Here is a 10,696-nt window from a genome sequence, read left to right on the forward strand (position 1 = left end):
GCCGGGCGAGGCGCCGTCATCGACAATTTACTGACGACCACGCGCGATAGGATAGCCGCGACAAGTGACGACGCATTGATTGCAGCGAATGAGATTAGCAGGACAGTGATCTCAGTGTCGATCGGTATCAACACGGTCAGAGACACGATAAGCGCAGAGCTAAAAGCCGCATGCGATTGACAACCCGACATACTCCGTTATGCAACAAGAACCCCATGTGAAAATGAGCGTAGAGTAGAAGGTTATAAATGAAAGTCTAGCCCAGCCGCTCAATACGGTACATCTGCCAACTTCAAGAGATTATCAGGATGGAAAAGAACCGCCAGAAAAGCAGAACCATGCTGCACCGGTAGATGTGAGTGGTCGCGATCGCCTGTGCGAAGTCCGTCACACGTTGCAGAAAATATGTCATCATCATCATCATCATCAGCCTGAGTATACCCGCTGCAGGGCGAAGGCCTCTCCCATATTTCTCCAATTACCCCGATTCTGTGCTAGCTGCATCCACTTGACCCCTGCGAACTTCTTGACCTCATCCGCCCACCTAACTTTCTGCCGCCCCCTGCTACGCTTTCCTTCCCTTGGAATCCTGTATGTTACCCTAAGCGACCATCGGTTATGCTCTCTTCGCGCTATATGTCCTGCCTATATGTAATAAAATATGTAATGAATTACAATTACTCCACCTGAAATGCACCTGAGTATAGGGGTCAGTTACTGACCCACAAAAGTAACTAGATAGTAACTAGATAATTGCGGAGCTGCAGTCGATTACTATTGCGCTAAGTTTTTTTTTAATTAATTTCCATAATATAAATTTGTTCAACATGTAATAAACAACCGCGATTTTCTTGGCATGTTTTTACACGTTCCTGTCTTTCAACAGGAGTATTTTTCCAAAGTTATCGTCCCAGATTTTGCAACTTTTCCTCGGGAACAAATCAATTGCTGCGCTCAACACCCTGTCTATGTAATCACCAGATTGTAGGGCGGGGTTTTACAGTACGGACGCCTTGTGCACCCGCTCTTAGTCACGCAATTCTTCCATAGTTCACTCACTGTGAATGCGAACTCCCGTAAAGTCAAGAGGTAAGTTGCGAAATCTAGCTGACAGCTTCACTGCACACAGGTAAAAATAAACGACGGTGAAGTTACTGTCGGTATACGCGTTCAACGTGATTGAGAACAGCTTTCTCCTACAGGCAATTAAGCACAACAGATAAGAATTAACAGGCAGGTTTAACCGTATCCATGCCCCATAGTGGGGTTATTTGCACGACGTTGCACTCGTACAAACGCGCCCATTGTTGCCGAAGGCAAACGTTTACTAACACAAGTCTCGGTACAATCATCACGTACGTGCAATACAATCAAGCGAGAGAGCTGGTCCAAGATTGAAGAAGTGCGTATGGCTCAAAACAATAATGGACGTCTTCGACGTTGCAAGGAAGAACCTTAGGAGTCCCCGGTACGCATTTGACCGCAACGATATATGACCTTTCGTCGACGAGCATCTTCATAATGGCAGACCTGCTGATGTATTTCAATGAAAAAAAAAAAGAATGAAAGAACGAAAGGATGTTTAGCACCTATATTTTATGCAATAATATTCCGACATTTCATAATGTGAATCGAGTCGAAGAACCTGAAAGATATCAAGGAGCTGCTCGGAAACGGGAATTAAACTGGCCTTACCCTGCGGCTTCAGCAAGGCTGCAGGGAGACCTTTAGCAAAAACAAAAAAGAAGAAAACACGCGAAGAATCTATTTAGAATATATTGTATTGATTTCATCTTATTTTGCAATATTTTGTACTGTTTTCTACATTCAGGTGGGCTAGTTGGTATATATTCATGATTCAGACAGCGCAAAAATAACGACAACAAAAGAGACACGATAATGAGACACAGGACAACGCAGGTCCTGTGCTCCTTTCTCTTGGCCCCTGCTTTTAGCACAGTTTACATCATGAATTTTCTACATATTACTAACCATACTACAGGGACTTGAATATTTGGGGGCTGGGATTTAAAAAATTCCTATGCAAAATCTACTACCCCATTCCAGCTGAAATAACGTTCACAAAGTAGCAAAATATCGTCTACGTTATCTGATAAGTGATTCAACATCGGTACTTGCCTAGATTTTCCGAAATCGAGAAAAAACTGCTCTCGGCGGCGTGCAAAATTTTCGCAGAAGAGAGTCGAAAAGCTATTTTGACATGATGCGTCATCTGTCGGGCAGCGAGGCAAGCGCGCCAACGGCCGGAATGGAGCTTGTCTCACTGCTCGACAGATGACGCATCATGTCAAAATAGCTTTTCAACTCTCTTCTGCGAAAATTTTGCACGCCTCCGAGAGCAGTTTTTTCTCGATTTCGGAAAATCTAGGCAAGTATTGACGTTGAATCACTTATCAGATAACGCAGACAATATTTAGCTACTTTGCGAACGTTATTTCAGCTCGAACGGAGCAGTAGATTTTGCATAGGAATTTTTTAAATCCCAGCCCCCAAATATTCAAGTCCCTGTAGAAGTAAAATTATGAGCAATTTCAAACTATACAAACCTCTAAGCTTTTGCCGGCATACTGTACCATTCACTCAATAAAAACCTACCTAATTCAGTTCAGCCTAATATATAACCAATAGAGTGAGAGTATACATTGAAACAATAGTATTTTGCTCGTGACCTATTCTTATTCTGGTAGAAAGTATCGCAATGAGTCAAAAAGACTGAATTCCTAGCGCCTTTCGAACCCTCAAAAGTCAGGAGAAATAGGAAGAACATATGTCTGGTTTCATTACAGATATGCTGCGGCTATATTTCAAATTAGAGAAAAAATTAGGGTGATTTTTAATTTTCGCCTTACGATTAGACGTGACAGCGCCTTTAAAGCCGCTTATTCATTGCGCCATTTTTTTTTTTTTTTTTTTGCTATAGGTTGTGGCGGTGGTGGTAGAAACTTTAGCTGCCCATCCAGACATAGCGTACACATGTGTACGCGATTGTTTTTATTTTGTTCCTCCATTGAAGTTCAAATTTTCCGGCGAAATAAGTGCATAGGTTTGAATGGAGACTAGGCAAGACTACCAGCGCCATCTGTTGTTCTTATCCGGATATTCAGTCGTAAACAACCACTTTGAAGATGGACGCCGTCACTTTCTACGGAAACACTGGTAAGTACTTTCCCGAACTACGTTTTTCTGGGCTGTAACTCTTTTTTGGTGATAGGCGCGTTCTTTTTTTGAGCTTGTAAAAACATAGGGAACATTTTAAAGCGGTCAAATATACTACAATGCAGCGCTAGAATACTTGGCGCGAACTTTCGAGTACACAATTGTGTGCACCATGCCGCTACTCGTACAAAACAAACGATGGCGTTTCTCGTAGTTTAGTTTGTTTCTGATAGAACTTTTGCTTTTTTTTTTGTTTTAAGACTTGAAAAATCATGCAAGACAACGAAGAAGACTTGATGATGACTCGGCGGAAAGACTGCTGTCTAGAATTTCCGATGGGAACACACCGGATATTCGCATTTCCGACGACGAGGAAGAAGAAGAGCATCAAAATCAATCTGTGAGTGGCGGAATGACAGTGAATATGATTTTGTCTGGTTTGCTTCAGAAATTATAAAATAAATTTTGTTTGACAGGCGGTCATTACAGACAGTGGAGCTGGTCCGTCCGGAGCAGTGCAGCATCCTCCTCCTCTGCTAGACCCCGATGACCAACAAGAACTCACCGGCCGATAAAAGAGGAATGCTGTTTAGACGACTGCGCAATTTCAGTCGCCTGACACCACATTTCACTCCCCAGAACATGATTTCAGTGTTGTGATTGAATCATGTGAGTACTTCTTCAGGTACTTCACAAATGAACTGTTTGAAGAAATTGCACGTTGCACGAACATCTACGCACATCAGAGTTCAGGGACCATTCTCGGAACAACACCAGAAGAGGCCAAAACGTACTTTGGAATGTTGATAATAATGGGGATACTAAAATTCCCACGCATCAGAATATATTGGAGCCCTGCAACACGAATTGCTAGCGTGCCGGAAGCAATGCGCGCGAATAGATTTTTCAGACTCCTTTCTGCATGTCACAGAGCCAGAACCGAATTACACTGGAACTAACAAGCTCTGGAAAGTACGACCGCTACTTGATGCCGTCAGAAAAAGGTGCCTATCTGCTACTGAAAAAAATAGCATCGATGAGCAAATGATTCCTTTTACAGGGAGAGTTGCAGCTAAACAGTTTGTCCGAAACAAACCTAATACCGTAGGAGTCAAAGTGTTTCTTCGTTGCAGCTCCAGTGATGTCGCACATGACTGAATTTTATCAAGGTAAGGGCACTGGCACATCCGTGGAGCACAAGCACCTAGGGATTGGTTGTTCCATTGTTGTGAGGTTGACTGAGCACCTGCAAAAACTAAAGAACTTTAAATGTTACTTCGACAACTATTTCACATCGATACCATTTCTTGAAGAATTGAAAGAAATAGGTATTTGGGCCATTAGCACCATCCTAAGCAATAGACTTCAAGGATGTCCACTGAAGTCGGATAAAGCACTGAAGAAAGAGGGACGCGGCAGTATGCATTCCCGGGTTACCAAAAGTGGTGACATCACTGTTGTCAGGTGGCAGGACAATGGCATTGTGAATGTTGCGTCGACATTTGTGGGCGTTGGGGAGCCAATGTTGTCAATGCCGGTCCCGGCATTGACAACATTTACGGAAAACTTGTAAACATTATCCGATCTATGCTCACACCTGTTCTCAGCCACATCTTCAATCTTGTTTTTTTAGCGGCAGCTCAAGATAGCGAAAATAATACCAGTGTTCAAAAAAGGCGATCCCACTATGCCAAATAATTATCGAACAATTGCCATCCTTCCTTTTTTTGACAATATTTTAGAAAAATTATTTGAAATAAGGCTGTCAGGATATATTGAAAAATATAACATTGACTGATAACACGGTTTTCGACGCGGACTATCTACAAATACTGCTATAGCTTCTCTCGTAGATTATATCAGGCTTGCTATCGATAAAGGAAAGTTTTCAGGCGCAATTTTCATTGATTTCAGCAAAGCATTTGATTTCATCGATCACTCCATCTTGTTTTAGAAACTTGAGTCGTACGGCATATCAGGACCTCCACTAATGCTTTTGAAGAGTTTTCTTCGTGACCGAGAGCACATAGTCTGTATTAATAACCATGCATCTAATAAAGCTCTCACTAACATTGGGGTTCCACGGTGTTCTATTCTAGGCCCTGTATTTTTTCTACTCTACATTACGATTTACCATCCTGTTTTAGGCATTGTAATAGTATATTATACGCAGATGACTCTACTATGATAACATCGCACCATGACATTTACCAGCTCATATCTAACCTTCAAAATGACATTAATTCTCTTGAGCATTGGTGCCATATTAACTGCCTTACTGTGAATGTCGCTAAGATTTGCTTTCAGATTTTCCACCCCCCTCAGAAGCCATTGTCCGTCTCACCATTGCTATACTTCAATTCCACTGGCATTGAGTCGCAAGACCGAATTTCGTTTCTAGGTGTTGTTGTTCCATTATCCATTGCAATGTTCCAATTCCATTATCATATAGCATAAACTTGCAAGAAAATTTCATTTGCGTTACGCGCACTAATCAAAGCCCGGTCCTTTTTCTCAATCCACACGTTACTATCACTTTACTACGCTTTCGTCCACAGCCACTTAAACTACGGCATTTTATTCTGGGGTAACGCCTAGCATGTTCATCGTTGGCCAATAATAAAACTGCAAAAGCAAGCCATACGCATCATAACCTCCTGCCCTCGAATGTCACTGTCGCACATTTTGTTCATAAATTTAAATGGTCTACCCCTCTCGGCTCTTTATCTTTATAATATCAGTATTCTACCCTTTAAGATACTTCACCATCATCTCCCATTTAGCATTTTTTTCTCCCGGCATCACCAAAACGACAGCGCTACACGGTTTGCTTTACGTTATAGTTTTCTACTACTTAAGGTCAGTACTAACTACGGCAAACAAGGCCTTCAATTTTCGTCCATATCATTTTGGAGTTCTTTCAATTCCGACATTAAGCGAACTAATACACTTTCTTTGTTCAAGTTGAAATAAAACATTTTCTTCTTAATTTGTGATTTCTTTATTTATCTTTTGTGTCGTGGAATTCGTTAGTGTTTTTGTACTTTTTTTCGTATTCTATTTTTGTGTCCAAATCTCGGCAATGCACTCTTTACTATGTATTTTGTTCTTTATTTTCAGTGTTGCTTTATAACGTTTCTTACAATAATAGTATTCTTTATGTTGCCTATCGAAATCTATCACCATGGAAGGTCCCACCTGCGGTCTCGTACCATGGAACCTCTCGCTGTATATTCTTGTACGATGTTTTTTGATCCAAAAATAAGCTTTCAACTTCAACAAGCTTGAAATGGTGGAGCGAGTCGTTGAAGCAGCATGTTGACATACCGTTCCCTGAAATTATCAGCCAATACAACGAATCTATGGGCGGAGTGGACAAAATGAGCTTTTTTGCTCTCGTTGTACCCACTGAAACAAAGAACCAAAAAGTGGCCAGTATGCGTCATTTCTCATTTCACTTCATTCGCACTGGTAAGTAGTTGGCAAGAATACCTGATTGATTCGAATGATAACTGCATACCACGTAGAAAAATTCTAGACTTACTGGCCTTTCAGAATGATGTTGGAATGACATTAATCATGTGCAACAAGAATGGTGCCCAGAAACCTGGTCCCCCGAGTAATGATGGAAAGGAGCCCTCAAGGAAGGTGCACAATGCTGAGCAGCGGCCCGTAAATTCTGTACGGCATGATGGAATGCATCACTGGCCAGCACACACAGACACAAGTTTCGCTCAGCGTTGCAAGCTGGAAGGCTACAAGTCAAGAACGAGAGTCCGATGCCGGAAATGCAGTGTGTTTTCGTGTTTTTCAGCGGCAAATGACTGTTTCTATACATTCTACAAGTGAGCTCTAATTTTTTTTTTGGAATCTCATTTTGATCTGAAATAAACAAATCCTTTGCCTTAGAAACGAAATGCAACCTTGTCTTGTTTATACTGACTGAGTCACATTGTTCACATATGTGTACACGGGCCAAACTTCAGCAAGAAGCACAAAAAAAAAATGTATTTGCTTTAGTTTTGTTCTCGTACTATCCTTTCTTAAAAAAAGCCCACAGAGTAATTCTCCTGCACTTCTCATTAATTCGTACAAATGAGGGGGGGTTGGTCCCTGCATGACTTTCGGTGCTCTCTCAATGTAAGGAGACACCCTTAAAATACAAATAAAATCCGTCCGATCGCAATCCTTCTCATGGCTCTGCTAATGATGCGGAGTCCCGCGATAAGACTGCGATATTCGATGATGCTGAAACAGGAAAGGTGGGTTATGTAAATAGGATGTGTATGAAGTTTCCTGATTTGCTGCAAAGTCTGCAAGAGGAGGAAAATTGTTCTAGATATCGGGCATGTAATAGTGGAGGGTATGGAGTATTCTGAGTCTGTAGCTGTCGACAGTGTGAGTCCTGCGTAATGATGAGGGATTGGGCTGGGGTGTGTATTAAGGCGAAAATCTTCAATGGCTCGTACTGTCGTTCGCAGAAGGTGACACACTTTGCGGCCATCCTTGAGCAGTTGATGTCAACTAAGGTGACGGACACCACAGGTCAAGGTGGCCCACTTTGGTCTCATTTTAATACGTCCCTCAAAAGCTTTCATTACGTGTGAGGCAGTAACTAGCAGCTGACACGGCCGAACACCAACTGGACGCAGGGCTTCCTGACATTACGTTCGGCAGGCGCTGCCAACTCGCACTTGTTTCATATGTGAGGATGATGTCAGATTCAACCTGCCAAGACTCTTGCATTCACGTTTCCCCTAGGCCACGCAAGCGCATTCATATGGCTCAGTTAAAGCGGTGCTTTTATGTTGGCTGGTAGCTTACGCTATCGCGTCATACCGATACAGACGTACGTGTGGCGCCTTTCATTTGGCGCTTCCTCAAACGCAGCCCCACACAGCCTGCAGTAGCAGACGCAGTAAAACCAGAAATCAGCGAAGTTTCAAACAAAGCCTTTCGCCTTATTGCACTTTATTGGTCCAAAGTGCCACACAATTTTTTTCCCTTCGTTTGTCGGTAAAACTATACTGGGGCCATTTAGGAGACTCAATGAGGGCAGGGAAGAGGTAAAGGGATAGGAAGAATGGCGACAAAGCCCTCGGTTCGCTCTATATGACCAGGTACATTTGGGCGATGGTGACCTTTACTGCAAGAGAATATAACACCTGCCTATAGAAGGGAGCTCGATTCCTCCAGCTCAGAAAGTGAGACCTCAGGCTAGGGAATCAACCTCCTTGTTGGCAGGGAGGCCGGTATGCGCTGCGTCCAAATGAGGCTTATGGGGTGCTTGGGTCTGCGAGAAGCATAAGAAACGAGCAGCAGTGCGGGATATGTAGCCATTGGCGTAGTTGAGAATGTCAGATTTGGGCATTGACATAAGTTTGGTGGCAGATGCAGAGACGAGAGCAAGCGCGATTCTGCAAGATTTGCTGCATGCGTCTCTTCTACCTTTGTGGTGGAATTGGTGATTATCAAGCTTGAAGTTAGGAGATTTGCTTGATTGTCAGCTGCAACCCGGACCATGCGGAAGCCTGACGTATATCCCGCTGCGTCAAAGTAGGCCACCTCATAGTCCTCGCTATTCTGTTTGTAAATGGCGGGAGCCATTGCTTTCCTTCAGTACCGGTCCCACTGAGGGTGCATGTTTCTCAGGATGAGTGGTACGTCGATTTTAGAGAGGAGGCTGAGAGGAAGCGGGAGCCCCTCAATATGGTGTGTAACAGGGGTTATGCTTAAGCTACATAAGAGAGTGCAGCCAGCCGCTGAGTTGCATAAATGGAATATTTGTGCCGTAATGGTTGCTTCTGTAAGTTCCCCTCAAGGTGTTGTGGACAACGAGTTTGAGGAGTCGGATGTCGGATGTCCTGTGGGGAAGGCGTAGAGCCATTTTCATACAAATTCGTCGGAGTACGTTTACGCATACTCTCTCCTTTTACTTCATTTTGGCTAAGCCTGAAGAGCGAAAACGACAGGGATGTGAGAGACACTGTCTTTTTTACGCTTCAGGCTGAGCCGAAATGAGTAAACGAACTAGCCCAAGAAGCAGCCTTGATGTTCTCCCATTTACTTAAGGGGAAGGTATCGGAGGCATGTTTAATTCAAGCATATGTCAGGCGAAGCGTGTTCTTCTCGCATTAGCGACCCGGCGGTTTAGTATGCGGCGAATCAGTCGGGTAGTCTGTTAAAGGTGTGTTTGGAGAGTCCTTATGACTTCGTGCTCGCCATGGGAGTGAAGACCAGAGCCTTGCACACGGATTTTTGATACGAATGAGATGTAATGGGCTCCATGCTTGAGGGAGATCGGTGGACGCACTGAATGTTACAGCTTGGGGCAGTAGAGAAAGAATTCCGAATTTGAAGGGGAACAGGTTAGGCCATGTTCCTGTACATGTGTGTCGATAATGGGTCGGGCCAATTGTAGGCGTTTTTCTATTTTGACATCACTACCGCGGTTAGCCCAGACAGTGATATCGTCGATGTTCAGGCTGAACTAGGTGCTGGGGACTTGCTAGTTTTTGGTGTAGGTGAAGAAGTGGTATGTTCAATAGGATAGGAGAGATGACTCTCCATGAGACCACCTCGTGCACCCAGCATGATGCTAGGAAGGTGGTGGTCACCGAAGGTCATTTGGCGGTGCGCTGGCTGAAGAAATCTCGGATGCAGTTGTAAAACCAGGCCCCAACGTCCAGCCCAGACGGCCATTGACGCACGATGGACGACCGAACCCGGACGTGCGAGTTCGGACGTGCGCTGGAGTTCCGGCGTACGTACGAAAGCGGGTGGTCGAATCTGTACGCCCAGCGGGCAACCGCCGTACGTCCGTCACAGGATTCGCTTTTATAGAGCTATGATGTAGTTTATAGTCGTCGCGCTCGTCTGAACTGCGTATAAATCAGTAATGCCGTCGAATCTGCAATATATGATGCCAGAGCGAATCGATGCGATAGAGAGCTTTCCATTAAACACTTTTATTTACTTTGCGCGTGTTTCATCGTTGAATTCTTATTTCAAAGTTTTTTCATAAAAAGTGCAATGACGTTAAAACATTTTTTATTCATATTGTTTCGGTGAAACTATCGTAGGCTGAGTGGACGTAGCAATCAACAAGCTCAAAAAACAACGAAACCGAACCTATCCTCAAAAATCTGAAATGAGCCTCTCCAATCTACCACAATTTTTTGTCATGGAGGATGTCATCACGCTTCTGCGCAGTTACAAATAACTACGGCTGTTATGCACTGCTAGCATTGCTTTTGTTGTAGCTTGGTGCGGCTGGTATACTTTGTTCACACGCTTATCTCGAAGTATTTCACCGAAATTTTGTTTCCTTAGTGGAACTTTTCGATGCACCAACACATTGCAGGTGGTGGTCGGACTTTAGGATATAGGGGCGATAAGAAAAGAGCTTTGTACAACAGCCGAACGGTCGATTGTTTTAGGCAAGACTGAAAGGATGGCTCCGCGATGGCTAACTAAAATTCAATGCCATACGTCTGAGGGTCATCCTTCTCGGCATTGC

The sequence above is a fragment of the Amblyomma maculatum genome, chromosome 4 (genome assembly GCF_055883805.1).
Source record: "Amblyomma maculatum isolate TAMU_Amacu chromosome 4, ASM5588380v1, whole genome shotgun sequence".
Lineage (NCBI taxonomy): Eukaryota > Metazoa > Arthropoda > Arachnida > Ixodida > Ixodidae > Amblyomma > Amblyomma maculatum.